The sequence below is a fragment of the Phalangium opilio genome, unplaced genomic scaffold (assembly GCF_054372755.1).
Source record: "Phalangium opilio isolate 3A_F unplaced genomic scaffold, DU_Popi_V2 ptg000022l_1, whole genome shotgun sequence".
NCBI lineage: Eukaryota > Metazoa > Arthropoda > Arachnida > Opiliones > Phalangiidae > Phalangium > Phalangium opilio.
The window spans coordinates 2,290,753-2,306,858 of NW_028324154.1; the positions used below are offsets into that span (position 1 = coordinate 2,290,753).

General features: G+C 44.1%; 36 non-coding genes across 36 annotated transcripts; all 36 read right to left on the minus strand.

The window, feature by feature from the left end:
* Positions 1-325: 325 nt before the first annotated feature.
* Positions 326-397, minus strand: TRNAE-CUC (transfer RNA glutamic acid (anticodon CUC)). The gene has a single exon. It is a non-coding gene; the product is annotated as a tRNA-Glu (tRNA).
* A 380-nt stretch (positions 398-777) lies between these two features.
* Positions 778-849, minus strand: TRNAE-CUC (transfer RNA glutamic acid (anticodon CUC)). The gene has a single exon. It is a non-coding gene; the product is annotated as a tRNA-Glu (tRNA).
* A 380-nt stretch (positions 850-1,229) lies between these two features.
* TRNAE-CUC (transfer RNA glutamic acid (anticodon CUC)) lies at positions 1,230-1,301 on the minus strand. Its single transcript has one exon. It is a non-coding gene; the product is annotated as a tRNA-Glu (tRNA).
* Positions 1,302-1,531: 230 nt separating this feature from the next.
* TRNAE-CUC (transfer RNA glutamic acid (anticodon CUC)) lies at positions 1,532-1,603 on the minus strand. The gene has a single exon. It is a non-coding gene; the product is annotated as a tRNA-Glu (tRNA).
* Positions 1,604-2,267: 664 nt separating this feature from the next.
* On the minus strand, positions 2,268-2,339 carry TRNAE-CUC (transfer RNA glutamic acid (anticodon CUC)). Its single transcript has one exon. It is a non-coding gene; the product is annotated as a tRNA-Glu (tRNA).
* Positions 2,340-2,719: 380 nt separating this feature from the next.
* On the minus strand, positions 2,720-2,791 carry TRNAE-CUC (transfer RNA glutamic acid (anticodon CUC)). Its single transcript has one exon. It is a non-coding gene; the product is annotated as a tRNA-Glu (tRNA).
* A 230-nt stretch (positions 2,792-3,021) lies between these two features.
* TRNAE-CUC (transfer RNA glutamic acid (anticodon CUC)) lies at positions 3,022-3,093 on the minus strand. Its single transcript has one exon. It is a non-coding gene; the product is annotated as a tRNA-Glu (tRNA).
* A 656-nt stretch (positions 3,094-3,749) lies between these two features.
* Positions 3,750-3,821, minus strand: TRNAE-CUC (transfer RNA glutamic acid (anticodon CUC)). The gene has a single exon. It is a non-coding gene; the product is annotated as a tRNA-Glu (tRNA).
* Positions 3,822-4,150: 329 nt separating this feature from the next.
* On the minus strand, positions 4,151-4,222 carry TRNAE-UUC (transfer RNA glutamic acid (anticodon UUC)). The gene has a single exon. It is a non-coding gene; the product is annotated as a tRNA-Glu (tRNA).
* A 630-nt stretch (positions 4,223-4,852) lies between these two features.
* TRNAE-UUC (transfer RNA glutamic acid (anticodon UUC)) lies at positions 4,853-4,924 on the minus strand. The gene has a single exon. It is a non-coding gene; the product is annotated as a tRNA-Glu (tRNA).
* A 380-nt stretch (positions 4,925-5,304) lies between these two features.
* Positions 5,305-5,376, minus strand: TRNAE-CUC (transfer RNA glutamic acid (anticodon CUC)). The gene has a single exon. It is a non-coding gene; the product is annotated as a tRNA-Glu (tRNA).
* Positions 5,377-5,605: 229 nt separating this feature from the next.
* TRNAE-CUC (transfer RNA glutamic acid (anticodon CUC)) lies at positions 5,606-5,677 on the minus strand. Its single transcript has one exon. It is a non-coding gene; the product is annotated as a tRNA-Glu (tRNA).
* Positions 5,678-5,756: 79 nt separating this feature from the next.
* TRNAE-CUC (transfer RNA glutamic acid (anticodon CUC)) lies at positions 5,757-5,828 on the minus strand. The gene has a single exon. It is a non-coding gene; the product is annotated as a tRNA-Glu (tRNA).
* A 329-nt stretch (positions 5,829-6,157) lies between these two features.
* TRNAE-UUC (transfer RNA glutamic acid (anticodon UUC)) lies at positions 6,158-6,229 on the minus strand. The gene has a single exon. It is a non-coding gene; the product is annotated as a tRNA-Glu (tRNA).
* Positions 6,230-6,609: 380 nt separating this feature from the next.
* On the minus strand, positions 6,610-6,681 carry TRNAE-CUC (transfer RNA glutamic acid (anticodon CUC)). Its single transcript has one exon. It is a non-coding gene; the product is annotated as a tRNA-Glu (tRNA).
* Positions 6,682-7,061: 380 nt separating this feature from the next.
* On the minus strand, positions 7,062-7,133 carry TRNAE-CUC (transfer RNA glutamic acid (anticodon CUC)). Its single transcript has one exon. It is a non-coding gene; the product is annotated as a tRNA-Glu (tRNA).
* A 380-nt stretch (positions 7,134-7,513) lies between these two features.
* TRNAE-CUC (transfer RNA glutamic acid (anticodon CUC)) lies at positions 7,514-7,585 on the minus strand. The gene has a single exon. It is a non-coding gene; the product is annotated as a tRNA-Glu (tRNA).
* Positions 7,586-7,815: 230 nt separating this feature from the next.
* TRNAE-CUC (transfer RNA glutamic acid (anticodon CUC)) lies at positions 7,816-7,887 on the minus strand. Its single transcript has one exon. It is a non-coding gene; the product is annotated as a tRNA-Glu (tRNA).
* Positions 7,888-8,242: 355 nt separating this feature from the next.
* Positions 8,243-8,314, minus strand: TRNAE-CUC (transfer RNA glutamic acid (anticodon CUC)). The gene has a single exon. It is a non-coding gene; the product is annotated as a tRNA-Glu (tRNA).
* A 230-nt stretch (positions 8,315-8,544) lies between these two features.
* TRNAE-CUC (transfer RNA glutamic acid (anticodon CUC)) lies at positions 8,545-8,616 on the minus strand. Its single transcript has one exon. It is a non-coding gene; the product is annotated as a tRNA-Glu (tRNA).
* A 355-nt stretch (positions 8,617-8,971) lies between these two features.
* TRNAE-CUC (transfer RNA glutamic acid (anticodon CUC)) lies at positions 8,972-9,043 on the minus strand. Its single transcript has one exon. It is a non-coding gene; the product is annotated as a tRNA-Glu (tRNA).
* Positions 9,044-9,273: 230 nt separating this feature from the next.
* TRNAE-CUC (transfer RNA glutamic acid (anticodon CUC)) lies at positions 9,274-9,345 on the minus strand. The gene has a single exon. It is a non-coding gene; the product is annotated as a tRNA-Glu (tRNA).
* A 656-nt stretch (positions 9,346-10,001) lies between these two features.
* On the minus strand, positions 10,002-10,073 carry TRNAE-CUC (transfer RNA glutamic acid (anticodon CUC)). Its single transcript has one exon. It is a non-coding gene; the product is annotated as a tRNA-Glu (tRNA).
* Positions 10,074-10,402: 329 nt separating this feature from the next.
* Positions 10,403-10,474, minus strand: TRNAE-CUC (transfer RNA glutamic acid (anticodon CUC)). Its single transcript has one exon. It is a non-coding gene; the product is annotated as a tRNA-Glu (tRNA).
* Positions 10,475-10,678: 204 nt separating this feature from the next.
* On the minus strand, positions 10,679-10,750 carry TRNAE-UUC (transfer RNA glutamic acid (anticodon UUC)). The gene has a single exon. It is a non-coding gene; the product is annotated as a tRNA-Glu (tRNA).
* A 505-nt stretch (positions 10,751-11,255) lies between these two features.
* On the minus strand, positions 11,256-11,327 carry TRNAE-CUC (transfer RNA glutamic acid (anticodon CUC)). Its single transcript has one exon. It is a non-coding gene; the product is annotated as a tRNA-Glu (tRNA).
* Positions 11,328-11,557: 230 nt separating this feature from the next.
* On the minus strand, positions 11,558-11,629 carry TRNAE-CUC (transfer RNA glutamic acid (anticodon CUC)). Its single transcript has one exon. It is a non-coding gene; the product is annotated as a tRNA-Glu (tRNA).
* A 656-nt stretch (positions 11,630-12,285) lies between these two features.
* TRNAE-CUC (transfer RNA glutamic acid (anticodon CUC)) lies at positions 12,286-12,357 on the minus strand. Its single transcript has one exon. It is a non-coding gene; the product is annotated as a tRNA-Glu (tRNA).
* A 329-nt stretch (positions 12,358-12,686) lies between these two features.
* Positions 12,687-12,758, minus strand: TRNAE-CUC (transfer RNA glutamic acid (anticodon CUC)). The gene has a single exon. It is a non-coding gene; the product is annotated as a tRNA-Glu (tRNA).
* Positions 12,759-13,414: 656 nt separating this feature from the next.
* TRNAE-CUC (transfer RNA glutamic acid (anticodon CUC)) lies at positions 13,415-13,486 on the minus strand. Its single transcript has one exon. It is a non-coding gene; the product is annotated as a tRNA-Glu (tRNA).
* A 329-nt stretch (positions 13,487-13,815) lies between these two features.
* TRNAE-UUC (transfer RNA glutamic acid (anticodon UUC)) lies at positions 13,816-13,887 on the minus strand. The gene has a single exon. It is a non-coding gene; the product is annotated as a tRNA-Glu (tRNA).
* Positions 13,888-14,392: 505 nt separating this feature from the next.
* TRNAE-CUC (transfer RNA glutamic acid (anticodon CUC)) lies at positions 14,393-14,464 on the minus strand. Its single transcript has one exon. It is a non-coding gene; the product is annotated as a tRNA-Glu (tRNA).
* Positions 14,465-14,694: 230 nt separating this feature from the next.
* Positions 14,695-14,766, minus strand: TRNAE-CUC (transfer RNA glutamic acid (anticodon CUC)). The gene has a single exon. It is a non-coding gene; the product is annotated as a tRNA-Glu (tRNA).
* A 204-nt stretch (positions 14,767-14,970) lies between these two features.
* On the minus strand, positions 14,971-15,042 carry TRNAE-CUC (transfer RNA glutamic acid (anticodon CUC)). Its single transcript has one exon. It is a non-coding gene; the product is annotated as a tRNA-Glu (tRNA).
* Positions 15,043-15,422: 380 nt separating this feature from the next.
* TRNAE-CUC (transfer RNA glutamic acid (anticodon CUC)) lies at positions 15,423-15,494 on the minus strand. Its single transcript has one exon. It is a non-coding gene; the product is annotated as a tRNA-Glu (tRNA).
* A 328-nt stretch (positions 15,495-15,822) lies between these two features.
* On the minus strand, positions 15,823-15,894 carry TRNAE-UUC (transfer RNA glutamic acid (anticodon UUC)). The gene has a single exon. It is a non-coding gene; the product is annotated as a tRNA-Glu (tRNA).
* Between the last annotated feature and the right edge of the window lie 212 nt (positions 15,895-16,106).

Sequence of the window (16,106 nt, forward strand, 5' to 3'; positions counted from 1 at the left end):
TGAAAAGCGGTACTAAATCACTCGCTCTGATACCGGGAATCGAACCCGAGCATTCTGGATGAGAGCCAGATATCCTAGCCACTAGACCATATCTGACTGGTCGGAACAACCCAAAATATTATTCCTATAAATGTGTCTTTAAGTTTATTCATCAAAAGCGGTACAAAAGCACTCACTCCGATACCGGGAATCGAACCCGCCCTTCTGCGTGACAGCCAGATATCCTAGCCACTAGACCATATCGGACATGCTTAACCAAGTCTTAATTCTATTCATAAACCAATATCCTTAAGTCTATTCTTGAAAAGCGGTACAAAAGCACTCGCTCCGATACCGGGAATCGAACCCGCGCCTTCTGGGTGAGAGCCAGATATCCTAGCCACTAGACCATATCGGACTTCCTCAACCAAGTCTTAATTCTATTCATAAACCTATATCCTTAAGTCTATTCTTGAAAAGCGGTACTAAAGCACTCGCTCTGATACCGGGAATCGAACCCGAGCATTCTGGATGAGAGCCAGATATCCTAGCCACTAGACCATATCTGACTGGTCGGAACAACCCAAAATATTATTCCTATAAATGTGTCTTTAAGTTTATTCATCAAAAGCGGTACAAAAGCACTCACTCCGATACCGGGAATCGAACCCGCCCTTCTGCGTGACAGCCAGATATCCTAGCCACTAGACCATATCGGACATGCTTAACCAAGTCTTAATTCTATTCATAAACCAATATCCTTAAGTCTATTCTTGAAAAGCGGTACAAAAGCACTCGCTCCGATACCGGGAATCGAACCCGGGCCTTCTGGGTGAGAGCCAGATATCCTAGCCACTAGACCATATCGGACTTCCTCAACCAAGTCTTAATTCTATTCATAAACCTATATCCTTAAGTCTATTCTTGAAAAGCGGTACAAAAGCACTCGCTCCGATACCGGGAATCGAACCCGAGCCTTCTGGATGAGAGCCAGATATACTAGCCACTAGACCATATCTGACTGGTCGGAACAACCCAAAATATTATTCCTATAAATGTGTCTTTAAGTTTATTCATCAAAAGCGGTACAAAAGCACTCACTCCGATACCGGGAATAGAACCAGCCCTTCTGCGTTACAGCCAGATATCCTAGCCACTAGACCATATCGGACATGCTTAACCAAGTCTTAATTCTATTCATAAACCAATATCCTTAAGTCTATTCTTGAAAAGCGGTACAAAAGCACTCGCTCCGATACCGGGAATCGAACCCGGGCCTTCTGGCTGAGAGCCAGATATCCTAGCCACTAGACCATATCGGACTTGCTTAAACAAGTCTTAATTCTATTCATAAACCTATATCCTTAAGTCTATTCTTGAAAAGCGGTACAAAAGCACTCGCTCCGAGTCCGGGAATCGAACCCGAGCATTCTGGATGAGAGCCAGATATCCTAGCCACTAGACCATATCTGCCTGGTCGGAACAATCCAAAATATTATCCCTATAAATGTGTCTTTAAGTTTATTCATCAAAAGCGGTACAAAAGCACTCACTCCGATACCGGGAATCGAACCCGGGCCTTCTGGGTGAGAACCAGATATCCTAGCCACTAGACCATATCGGACTTGCTTAAACAAGTCTTAATTCTATTCATAAACCTATATCCTTAAGTCTATAAGTCTATTCTTGAAAAGCGGTACAAAACCACGTGCTCCGATACCGGGAATCGAACTCGGGCCTTCTGGGTGAAAGTCAGGTATCCTAGTGACTAGACCATATCGTACTTGATCAACCAAGTCTTAATTCTATTCTTGAAAAGCGGTACAAAAGCACTCGCTCCGATACCGGGAATCGAACCCGGGCCTACTGGGTGAAAGCCATATATCCTAGCCACTAGACCATATCGGACTTCCTCAACCAAGTCTTAATTCTATTCATAAACCTATATCCTTAAGTCTATTCTTGAAAAGCGGTACAAAAGCACTCGCTCCGATACCGGGAATCGAACCCGAGCCTTCTGGATGAGAGCCAGATATACTAGCCACTAGACCATATCTGACTGGTCGGAACAACCCAAAATATTATTCCTATAAATGTGTCTTTAAGTTTATTCATCAAAAGTGGTACAAAAGCACTCACTCCGATACCGGGAATCGAACCCGCCCTTCTGCGTGACAGCCAGATATCCTAGCCACTAGACCATATCGGACATGCTTAACCAAGTCTTAATTCTATTCATAAACCAATATCCTTAAGTCTATTCTTGAAAAGCGGTACAAAAGCACTCGCTCCGATACCGGGAATCGAACCCGGGCCTTCTGGCTGAGAGCCAGATATCCTAGCCACTAGACCATATCGGACTTGCTTAAACAAGTCTTAATTCTATTCATAAACCTATATCCTTAAGTCTATTCTTGAAAAGCGGTACAAAAGCACTCGCTCCGATACCGGGAATCGAACCCGAGCCTTCTGGATGAGAGCCAGATATACTAGCCACTAGACCATATCTGACTGGTCGGAACAACCCAAAATATTATTCCTATAAATGTGTCTTTAAGTTTATTCATCAAAAGCGGTACAAAAGCACTCACTCCGATACCGGGAATAGAACCAGCCCTTCTGCGTGACAGCCAGATATCCTAGCCACTAGACCATATCGGACATGCTTAACCAAGTCTTAATTCTATTCATAAACCAATATCCTTAAGTCTATTCTTGAAAAGCGGTACAAAAGCACTCGCTCCGATACCGGGAATCGAACCCGGGCCTTCTGGCTGAGAGCCAGATATCCTAGCCACTAGACCATATCGGACTTGCTTAAACAAGTCTTAATTCTATTCATAAACCTATATCCTTAAGTCTATTCTTGAAAAGCGGTACAAAAGCACTCGCTCCGAGTCCGGGAATCGAACCCGAGCATTCTGGATGAGAGCCAGATATCCTAGCCACTAGACCATATCTGCCTGGTCGGAACAATCCAAAATATTATTCCTATAAATGTGTCTTTAAGTTTATTCATCAAAAGCGGTACAAAAGCACTCACTCCGATACCGGGAATCGAACCCGGGCCTTCTGGGTGAGAACCAGATATCCTAGCCACTAGACCATATCGGACTTGCTTAAACAAGTCTTAATTCTATTCATAAACCTATATCCTTAAGTCTATTCTTGAAAAGCGGTACAAAACCACGTGCTCCGATACCGGGAATCGAACTCGGGCCTTCTGGGTGAAAGTCAGGTATCCTAGTGACTAGACCATATCGTACTTGATCAACCAAGTCTTAATTCTATTCTTGAAAAGCGGTACAAAAGCACTCGCTCCGATACCGGGAATCGAACCCGGGCCTACTGGGTGAAAGCCATATATCCTAGCCACTAGACCATATCGGACTTCCTCAACCAAGTCTTAATTCTATTCATAAACCTATATCCTTAAGTCTATTCTTGAAAAGCGGTACAAAAGCACTCGCTCCGATACCGGGAATCGAACCCGAGCCTTCTGGATGAGAGCCAGATATACTAGCCACTAGACCATATCTGACTGGTCGGAACAACCCAAAATATTATTCCTATAAATGTGTCTTTAAGTTTATTCATCAAAAGTGGTACAAAAGCACTCACTCCGATACCGGGAATCGAACCCGCCCTTCTGCGTGACAGCCAGATATCCTAGCCACTAGACCATATCGGACATGCTTAACCAAGTCTTAATTCTATTCATAAACCAATATCCTTAAGTCTATTCTTGAAAAGCGGTACAAAAGCACTCGCTCCGATACCGGGAATCGAACCCGGGCCTTCTGGGTGAGAGCCAGATATCCTAGCCACTAGACCATATCGGACTTGCTTAAACAAGTCTTAATTCTATTCATAAACCTATATCCTTAAGTCTATTCTTGAAAAGCGGTACAAAACCACGTGCTCCGATACCGGGAATCGAACTCGGGCCTTCTGGGTGAAAGTCAGGTATCCTAGCGACTAGACCATATCGTACTTGATCAACCAAGTCTTAATTCTATTCTTGAAAAGCGGTACAAAAGCACTCGCTCCGATACCGGGAATCGAACTTGGGCCATCTGGGTGAAAGTCAGGTATCCTAGCGACTAGACCATATCGTACTTGATCAACCAAGTCTTAATTCTATTCTTGAAAAGCGGTACAAAAGCACTCGCTCCGATACCGGGAATCGAACCCGGGCCTTCTGGGTGAAAGCCAGATATCCTAGCCACTAGACCATATCGGACTTCTTCAACCAAGTCTTAATTCTATTCATAAACCTATATCCTTAAGTCTATTCTTGAAAAGCGGTACAAAAGCACTCGCTCCGATTCCGGGAATCGAACCCGAGCATTCTGGATGAGAGCCAGATATCCTAGCCACTAGACCATATCTGACTGGTCGGAACAACCCAAAATATTATTCCTATAAATGTGTCTTTAAGTTTATTCATCAAAAGCGGTACAAAAGCACTCACTCCGATACCGGGAATAGAACCCGTCCTTCTGCGTGACAGCCAGATATCCTAGCCACTAGACCATATCGGACTTGCTTAAACAAGTCTTAATTCTATTCATAAACCTATATCCTTAAGTCTATTCTTGAAAAGCGGTACAAAACCACGTGCTCCGATACCGGGAATCGAACTCGGGCCTTCTGGGTGAAAGTCAGGTATCCTAGCGACTAGACCATATCGTACTTGATCAACCAAGTCTTAATTCTATTCTTGAAAAGCGGTACAAAAGCACTCGCTCCGATACCGGGAATCGAACTCGGGCCATCTGGGTGAAAGTCAGGTATCCTAGCGACTAGACCATATCGTACTTGATCAACCAAGTCTTAATTCTATTCTTGAAAAGCGGTACAAAAGCACTCGCTCCGATACCGGGAATCGAACCCGGGCCTTCTGGGTGAAAGCCAGATATCCTAGCCACTAGACCATATCGGACTTCTTCAACCAAGTCTTAATTCTATTCATAAACCTATATCCTTAAGTCTATTCTTGAAAAGCGGTACAAAAGCACTCGCTCCGATTCCGGGAATCGAACCCGAGCATTCTGGATGAGAGCCAGATATCCTAGCCACTAGACCATATCTGACTGGTCGGAACAACCCAAAATATTATTCCTATAAATGTGTCTTTAAGTTTATTCATCAAAAGCGGTACAAAAGCACTCACTCCGATACCGGGAATAGAACCCGACCTTCTGCGTGACAGCCAGATATCCTAGCCACTAGACCATATCGGACATGCTTAACCAAGTCTTAATTCTATTCATAAACCAATATCCTTAAGTCTATTCTTGAAAAGCGGTACAAAAGCACTCGCTCCGATACCGGGAATCGAACCCGGGCCTTCTGGGTGAGAGCCAGATATCCTAGCCACTAGACCATATCGGACATGCTTAACCAAGTCTTAATTCTATTCATAAACCAATATCCTTAAGTCTATTCTTGAAAAGCGGTACAAAAGCACTCGCTCCGAGTCCGGGAATCGAACCCGAGCATTCTGGATGAGAGCCAGATATCCTAGCCACTAGACCATATCTGCCTGGTCGGAACAATCCAAAATATTATTCCTATAAATGTGTCTTTAAGTTTATTCATCAAAAGCGGTACAAAACACTCACTCCGATACCGGGAATCGAACCCGGGCCTTCTGGGTGAGAACCAGATATCCTAGCCACTAGACCATATCGGACTTGCTTAAACAAGTCTTAATTCTATTCATAAACCAATATCCTTAAGTCTATTCTTGAAAAGCGGTACAAAAGCACTCGCTCCGATACCGGGAATCGAACCCGGGCCTTCTGGGTGAGGGCCAGATATCCTAGCCACTAGACCATATCGGACTTGCTTAAACAAGTCTTAATTCTATTCATAAACCTATATCCTTAAGTCTATTCTTGAAAAGCGGTACAAAACCACGTGCTCCGATACCGGGAATCGAACTCGGGCCTTCTGGGTGAAAGTCAGGTATCCTAGCGACTAGACCATATCGTACTTGATCAACCAAGTCTTAATTCTATTCTTGAAAAGCGGTACAAAAGCACTCGCTCCGATACCGGGAATCGAACTCGGGCCATCTGGGTGAAAGTCAGGTATCCTAGCGACTAGACCATATCGTACTTGATCAACCAAGTCTTAATTCTATTCTTGAAAAGCGGTACAAAAGCACTCGCTCCGATACCGGGAATCGAACCCGGGCCTTCTGGGTGAAAGCCAGATATCCTAGCCACTAGACCATATCGGACTTCTTCAACCAAGTCTTAATTCTATTCATAAACCTATATCCTTAAGTATATTCTTGAAAAGCGGTACAAAAGCACTCGCTCCGATTCCGGGAATCGAACCCGAGCATTCTGGATGAGAGCCAGATATCCTAGCCACTAGACCATATCTGACTGGTCGGAAAAACCCAAAATATTATTCCTTTAAATGTGTCTTTAAGTTTATTCATCAAAAGCGGTACAAAAGCACTCACTCCGATACCGGGAATAGAACCCGCCCTTCTGCGTGACAGCCAGATATCCTAGCCACTAGACCATATCGGACATGCTTAACGAAGTCTTAATTCTATTCATAAACCAATATCCTTAAGTCTATTCTTGAAAAGCGGTACAAAAGCACTCGCTCCGATACCGGGAATCGAACCCGGGCCTTCTGGGTGAGAGCCAGATATCCTAGCCACTAGACCATATCGGACTTCCTCAACCAAGTCTTAATTCTATTCATAAACCTATATCCTTAAGTCTATTCTTGAAAAGCGGTACTAAAACACTCGCTCTGATACCGGGAATCGAACCCGAGCATTCTGGATGAGAGCCAGATATCCTAGCCACTAGACCATATCTGACTGGTCGGAACAACCCAAAATATTATTCCTATAAATGTGTCTTTAAGTTTATTCATCAAAAGCGGTACAAAAGCACTCACTCCGCTACCGGGAATCGAACCCGCCCTTCTGCGTGACAGCCAGATATCCTAGCCACTAGACCATATCGGACATGCTTAACCAAGTCTTAATTCTATTCATAAACCAATATCCTTAAGTCTATTCTTGAAAAGCGGTACAAAAGCACTCGCTCCGATACCGGGAATCGAACCCGGGCCTTCTGGGTGAGAGCCAGATATCCTAGCCACTAGACCATATCGGACTTCCTCAACCAAGTCTTAATTCTATTCATAAACCTATATCCTTAAGTCTATTCTTGAAAAGCGGTACAAAAGCACTCGCTCCGATACCGGGAATCGAACCCGAGCCTTCTGGATGAGAGCCAGATATACTAGCCACTAGACCATATCTGACTGGTCGGAACAACCCAAAATATTATTCCTATAAATGTGTCTTTAAGTTTATTCATCAAAAGCGGTACAAAAGCACTCACTCCGATACCGGGAATAGAACCAGCCCTTCTGCGTGACAGCCAGATATCCTAGCCACTAGACCATATCGGACATGCTTAACCAAGTCTTAATTCTATTCATAAACCAATATCCTTAAGTCTATTCTTGAAAAGCGGTACAAAAGCACTCGCTCCGATACCGGGAATCGAACCCGGGCCTTCTGGCTGAGAGCCAGATATCCTAGCCACTAGACCATATCGGACTTGCTTAAACAAGTCTTAATTCTATTCATAAACCTATATCCTTAAGTCTATTCTTGAAAAGCGGTACAAAAGCACTCGCTCCGAGTCCGGGAATCGAACCCGAGCATTCTGGATGAGAGCCAGATATCCTAGCCACTAGACCATATCTGCCTGGTCGGAACAATCCAAAATATTATTCCTATAAATGTGTCTTTAAGTCTATTCTTGAAAAGCGGTACAAAAGCACTCGCTCCGATACCGGGAATCGAACCCGGGCCTTCTGGGTGAGAACCAGATATCCTAGCCACTAGACCATATCGGACTTGCTTAAACAAGTCTTAATTCTATTCATAAACCTATATCCTTAAGTCTATTCTTGAAAAGCGGTACAAAACCACGTGCTCCGATACCGGGAATCGAACTCGGGCCTTCTGGGTGAAAGTCAGGTATCCTAGTGACTAGACCATATCGTACTTGATCAACCAAGTCTTAATTCTATTCTTGAAAAGCGGTACAAAAGCACTCGCTTCGATACCGGGAATCGAACCCGGGCCTACTGGGTGAAAGCCATATATCCTAGCCACTAGACCATATCGGACTTCCTCAACCAAGTCTTAATTCTATTCATAAACCTATATCCTTAAGTCTATTCTTGAAAAGCGGTACAAAAGCACTCGCTCCGATACCGGGAATCGAACCCGAGCCTTCTGGATGAGAGCCAGATATCCTAGCCACTAGACCATATCGGACTTGCTTAAACAAGTCTTAATTCTATTCATAAACCTATATCCTTAAGTCTATTCTTGAAAAGCGGTACAAAAGCACTCGCTCCGAGTCCGGGAATCGAACCCGAGCATTCTGGATGAGAGCCAGATATCCTAGCCACTAGACCATATCTGCCTGGTCGGAACAATCCAAAATATTATTCCTATAAATGTGTCTTTAAGTCTATTCTTGAAAAGCGGTACAAAAGCACTCGCTCCGATACCGGGAATCGAACCCGGGCCTTCTGGGTGAGAACCAGATATCCTAGCCACTAGACCATATCGGACTTGCTTAAACAAGTCTTAATTCTATTCATAAACCTATATCCTTAAGTCTATTCTTGAAAAGCGGTACAAAACCACGTGCTCCGATACCGGGAATCGAACTCGGGCCTTCTGGGTGAAAGTCAGGTATCCTAGTGACTAGACCATATCGTACTTGATCAACCAAGTCTTAATTCTATTCTTGAAAAGCGGTACAAAAGCACTCGCTTCGATACCGGGAATCGAACCCGGGCCTACTGGGTGAAAGCCATATATCCTAGCCACTAGACCATATCGGACTTCCTCAACCAAGTCTTAATTCTATTCATAAACCTATATCCTTAAGTCTATTCTTGAAAAGCGGTACAAAAGCACTCGCTCCGATACCGGGAATCGAACCCGAGCCTTCTGGATGAGAGCCAGATATCCTAGCCACTAGACCATATCGGACTTGCTTAAACAAGTCTTAATTCTATTCATAAACCTATATCCTTAAGTCTATTCTTGAAAAGCGGTACAAAAGCACTCGCTCCGAGTCCGGGAATCGAACCCGAGCATTCTGGATGAGAGCCAGATATCCTAGCCACTAGACCATATCTGCCTGGTCGGAACAATCCAAAATATTATTCCTATAAATGTGTCTTTAAGTCTATTCTTGAAAAGCGGTACAAAAGCACTCGCTCCGATACCGGGAATCGAACCCGGGCCTTCTGGGTGAGAACCAGATATCCTAGCCACTAGACCATATCGGACTTGCTTAAACAAGTCTTAATTCTATTCATAAACCTATATCCTTAAGTCTATTCTTGAAAAGCGGTACAAAACCACGTGCTCCGATACCGGGAATCGAACTCGGGCCTTCTGGGTGAAAGTCAGGTATCCTAGTGACTAGACCATATCGTACTTGATCAACCAAGTCTTAATTCTATTCTTGAAAAGCGGTACAAAAGCACTCGCTTCGATACCGGGAATCGAACCCGGGCCTACTGGGTGAAAGCCATATATCCTAGCCACTAGACCATATCGGACTTCCTCAACCAAGTCTTAATTCTATTCATAAACCTATATCCTTAAGTCTATTCTTGAAAAGCGGTACAAAAGCACTCGCTCCGATACCGGGAATCGAACCCGAGCCTTCTGGATGAGAGCCAGATATACTAGCCACTAGACCATATCTGACTGGTCGGAACAATCCAAAATATTATTCCTATAAATGTGTCTTTAAGTTTATTCATCAAAAGTGGTACAAAAGCACTCACTCCGATACCGGGAATCGAACCCGCCCTTCTGCGTGACAGCCAGATATCCTAGCCACTAGACCATATCGGACATGCTTAACCAAGTCTTAATTCTATTCATAAACCAATATCCTTAAGTCTATTCTTGAAAAGCGGTACAAAAGCACTCGCTCCGATACCGGGAATCGAACCCGGGCCTTCTGGGTGAGAGCCAGATATCCTAGCCACTAGACCATATCGGACTTGCTTAAACAAGTCTTAATTCTATTCATAAACCTATATCCTTAAGTCTATTCTTGAAAAGCGGTACAAAACCACGTGCTCCGATACCGGGAATCGAACTCGGGCCTTCTGGGTGAAAGTCAGGTATCCTAGCGACTAGACCATATCGTACTTGATCAACCAAGTCTTAATTCTATTCTTGAAAAGCGGTACAAAAGCACTCGCTCCGATACCGGGAATCGAACTCGGGCCATCTGGGTGAAAGTCAGGTATCCTAGCGACTAGACCATATCGTACTTGATCAACCAAGTCTTAATTCTATTCTTGAAAAGCGGTACAAAAGCACTCGCTCCGATACCGGGAATCGAACCCGGGCCTTCTGGGTGAGAACCAGATATCCTAGCCACTAGACCATATCGGACTTGCTTAAACAAGTCTTAATTCTATTCATAAACCTATATCCTTAAGTCTATTCTTGAAAAGCGGTACAAAACCACGTGCTCCGATACCGGGAATCGAACTCGGGCCTTCTGGGTGAAAGTCAGGTATCCTAGTGACTAGACCATATCGTACTTGATCAACCAAGTCTTAATTCTATTCTTGAAAAGCGGTACAAAAGCACTCGCTCCGATACCGGGAATCGAACCCGGGCCTTCTGGGTGAAAGCCAGATATCCTAGCCACTAGACCATATCGGACTTCTTCAACCAAGTCTTAATTCTATTCATAAACCTATATCCTTAAGTCTATTCTTGAATAGCGGTACAAAAGCACTCGCTCCGATTCCGGGAATCGAACCCGAGCATTCTGGATGAGAGCCAGATATCCTAGCCACTAGACCATATCTGACTGGTCGGAACAACCCAAAATATTATTCCTATAAATGTGTCTTTAAGTTTATTCATCAAAAGCGGTACAAAAGCACTCGCTCCGATACCGAGAATCGAACTCGGGCCATCTGGGTGAAAGTCAGGTATCCTAGCGACTAGACCATATCGTACTTGATCAACCAAGTCTTAATTCTATTCTTGAAAAGCGGTACAAAAGCACTCACTCCGATACCGGGAATAGAACCCGCCCTTCTGCGTGACAGCCAGATATCCTAGCCACTAGACCATATCGGACATGCTTAACCAAGTCTTAATTCTATTCATAAACCAATATCCTTAAGTCTATTCTTGAAAAGCGGTACAAAAGCACTCGCTCCGATACCGGGAATCGAACCCGGGCCTTCTGGGTGAGAGCCAGATATCCTAGCCACTAGACCATATCGGACTTGCTTAAACAAGTCTTAATTCTATTCATAAACCTATATCCTTAAGTCTATTCTTGAAAAGCGGTACAAAAGCACTCGCTCCGAGTCCGGGAATCGAACCCGAGCATTCTGGATGAGAGCCAGATATCCTAGCCACTAGACCATATCTGCCTGGTCGGAACAATCCAAAATATTATTCCTATAAATGTGTCTTTAAGTTTATTCATCAAAAGCGGTACAAAAGCACTCACTCCGATACCGGGAATCGAACCCGGGCCTTCTGGGTGAGAACCAGATATCCTAGCCACTAGACCATATCGGACTTGCTTAAACAAGTCTTAATTCTATTCATAAACCTATATCCTTAAGTCTATTCTTGAAAAGCGGTACAAAACCACGTGCTCCGATACCGGGAATCGAACTCGGGCCTTCTGGGTGAAAGTCAGGTATCCTAGTGACTAGACCATATCGTACTTGATCAACCAAGTCTTAATTCTATTCTTGAAAAGCGGTACAAAAGCACTCGCTCCGATACCGGGAATCGAACCCGGGCCTACTGGGTGAAAGCCATATATCCTAGCCACTAGACCATATCGGACTTCCTCAACCAAGTCTTAGTTCTATTCATAAACCTATATCCTTAAGTCTATTCTTGAAAAGCGGTACAAAAGCACTCGCTCCGATACCGGGAATCGAACCCGAGCCTTCTGGATGAGAGCCAGATATACTAGCCACTAGACCATATCTGACTGGTCGGAACAACCCAAAATATTATTCCTATAAATGTGTCTTTAAGTTTATTCATCAAAAGCGGTACAAAAGCACTCACTCCGATACCGGGAATCGAACCCGCCCTTCTGCGTGACAGCCAGATATCCTAGCCACTAGACCATATCGGACATGCTTAACCAAGTCTTAATTCTATTCATAAACCAATATCCTTAAGTCTATTCTTGAAAAGCGGTACAAAAGCACTCGCTCCGATACCGGGAATCGAACCCGGGCCTTCTGGGTGAGAGCCAGATATCCTAGCCACTAGACCATATCGGACTTGCTTAAACAAGTCTTAATTCTATTCATAAACCTATATCCTTAAGTCTATTCTTGAAAAGCGGTACAGAACCACGTGCTCCGATACCGGGAATCGAACTCGGGCCTTCTGGGTGAAAGTCAGGTATCCTAGCGACTAGACCATATCGTACTTGATCAACCAAGTCTTAATTCTATTCTTGAAAAGCGGTACAAAAGCACTCGCTCCGATACCGGGAATCGAACTCGGGCCATCTGGGTGAAAGTCAGGTATCCTAGCGACTAGACCATATCGTACTTGATCAACCAAGTCTTAATTCTATTCTTGAAAAGCGGTACAAAAGCACTCGCTCCGATACCGGGAATCGAACCCGGGCCTTCTGGGTGAGAACCAGATATCCTAGCCACTAGACCATATCGGACTTGCTTAAACAAGTCTTAATTCTATTCATAAACCTATATCCTTAAGTCTATTCTTGAAAAGCGGTACAAAACCACGTGCTCCGATACCGGGAATCAAACTCGGGCCTTCTGGGTGAAAGTCAGGTATCCTAGTGACTAGACCATATCGTACTTGATCAACCAAGTCTTAATTCTATTCTTGAAAAGCGGTACAAAAGCACTCGCTCCGATACCGGGAATCGAACCCGGGCCTACTGGGTGAAAGCCATATATCCTAGCCACTAGACCATATCGGACTTCCTCAACCAAGTCTTAATTCTATTCATAAACCTATATCCTTAAGTCTATTCTTGAAAAGCGGTACAAAAGCACTCGCTCCGATACCGGGAATCGAACCCGAGCCTTCTGGATGAGAGCCAGATATACTAGCCACTAGACCATATCTGACTGGTCGAAACAATCCAAAATATTATTCCTATAAATGTGTCTTTAAGTTTATTCATCAAAAGTGGTACAAAAGCACTCACTCCGATACCGGGAATCGAACCCGCCCTTCTTCGTGACAGCCAGATATCCTAGCCACTAGACCATATCGGACATGCTTAACCAAGTCTTAATTCTATTCATAAACCAATATCCTTAAGTCTATTCTTGAAAAGCGGTACAAAAGCACTCGCTCCGATACCGGGAATCGAACCCGGGCCTTCTGGGTGAGAGCCAGATATCCTAGCCACTAGACCATATCGGACTTGCTTAAGCAAGTCTTAATTCTATTCATAAACCTATATCCTTAAGTCTATTCTTGAAAAGCGGTACAAAACCACGTGCTCCGATACCGGGAATCGAACTCGGGCCTTCTGGGTGAAAGTCAGGTATCCTAGCGACTAGACCATATCGTACTTGATCAACCAAGTCTTAATTCTATTCTTGAAAAGCGGTACAAAAGCACTCGCTCCGATACCGAGAATCGAACTCGGGCCATCTGGGTGAAAGTCAGGTATCCTAGCGACTAGACCATATCGTACTTGATCAACCAAGTCTTAATTCTATTCTTGAAAAGCGGTACAAAAGCACTCGCTCCGATACCGGGAATCGAACCCGGGCCTTCTAGGTGAAAGCCAGATATCCTAGCCACTAGACCATATCGGACTTCTTCAACCAAGTCTTAATTCTATTCATAAACCTATATCCTTAAGTCTATTCTTGAATAGCGGTACAAAAGCACTCGCTCCGATTCCGGGAATCGAACCCGAGCATTCTGGATGAGAGCCAGATATCCTAGCCACTAGACCATATCTGACTGGTCGGAACAACCCAAAATATTATTCCTATAAATGTGTCTTTAAGTTTATTCATCAAAAGCGGTACAAAAGCCCTCGCTCCGATACCGAGAATCGAACTCGGGCCATCTGGGTGAAAGTCAGGTATCCTAGCGACTAGACCATATCGTACTTGATCAACTAAGTCTTAATTCTATTCTTGAAAAGCGGTACAAAAGCACTCACTCCGATACCGGGAATAGAACCCGCCCTTCTGCGTGACAGCCAGATATCCTAGCCACTAGACCATATCGGACATGCTTAACCAAGTCTTAATTCTATTCATAAACCAATATCCTTAAGTCTATTCTTGAAAAGCGGTACAAAAGCACTCGCTCCGATACCGGGAATCGAACCCGGGCCTTCTGGGTGAGAGCCAGATATCCTAGCCACTAGACCATATCGGACTTGCTTAAACAAGTCTTAATTCTATTCATAAACCTATATCCTTAAGTCTATTCTTGAAAAGCGGTACAAAAGCACTCGCTCCGAGTCCGGGAATCGAACCCGAGCATTCTGGATGAGAGCCAGATATCCTAGCCACTAGACCATATCTGCCTGGTCGGAACAATCCAAAATATTATTCCTATAAATGTGTCTTTAAGTTTATTCATCAAAAGCGGTACAAAAGCACTCACTCCGATACCGGGAATCGAACCCGGGCCTTCTGGGTGAGAGCCAGATATCCTAGCCACTAGACCATATCGGACTTGCTTAAACAAGTCTTAATTCTATTCATAAACCTATATCCTTAAGTCTATTCTTGAAAAGCGGTACAAAACCACGTGCTCCGATACCGGGAATCGAACTCGGGCCTTCTGGGTGAAAGTCAGGTATCCTAGTGACTAGACCATATCGTACTTGATCAACCAAGTCTTAATTCTATTCTTGAAAAGCGGTACAAAAGCACTCGCTCCGATACCGGGAATCGAACCCGAGCCTTCTGGATGAGAGCCAGATATACTAGCCACTAGACCATATCGGACTTCCTCAACCAAGTCTTAATTCTATTCATAAACCTATATCCTTAAGTCTATTCTTGAAAAGCGGTACAAAAGCACTCGCTCCGATACCGGGAATCGAACCCGAGCCTTCTGGATGAGAGCCAGATATACTAGCCACTAGACCATATCTGACTGGTCGGAACAACCCAAAATATTATTCCTATAAATGTGTCTTTAAGTTTATTCATCAAAAGTGGTACAAAAGCACTCACTCCGATACCGGGAATCGAACCCGCCCTTCTTCGTGACAGCCAGATATCCTAGCCACTAGACCATATCGGACATGCTTAACCAAGTCTTAATTCTGTTCATAAACCAATATCCTTAAGTCTATTCTTGAAAAGCGGTACAAAAGCACTCGCTCCGATACCGGGAATCGAACCCGGGCCTTCTGGGTGAGAGCCAGATATCCTAGCCACTAGACCATATCGGACTTGCTTAAACAAGTCTTAATTCTATTCATAAACCTATATCCTTAAGTCTATTCTTGAAAAGCGGTACAAAACCACGTGCTCCGATACCGGGAATCGAACTCGGGCCTTCTGGGTGAAAGTCAGGTATCCTAGCGACTAGACCATATCGTACTTGATCAACCAAGTCTTAATTCTATTCTTGAAAAGCGGTACAAAAGCACTCGCTCCGATACCGGGAATCGAACTCGGGCCATCTGGGTGAAAGTCAGGTATCCTAGCGACTAGACCATATTGTACTTGATCAACCAAGTCTTAATTCTATTCTTGAAAAGCGGTACAAAGCACTCGCTCCGATACCGGGAATCGAACCCGGGCCTTCTGGGTGAAAGCCAGATATCCTAGCCACTAGACCATATCGGACTTCTTCAACCAAGTCTTAATTCTATTCATAAACCTATATCCTTAAGTCTATTCTTGAAAAGCGGTACAAAAGCACTCGCTCCGATTCCGGGAATCGAACCCGAGCATTCTGGATGAGAGCCAGATATCCTAGCCACTAGACCATACCTGACTGGTCGGAACAATCCAAAATATTATTCCTATAAATGTGTCTTTAAGTTTATTCATCAAAA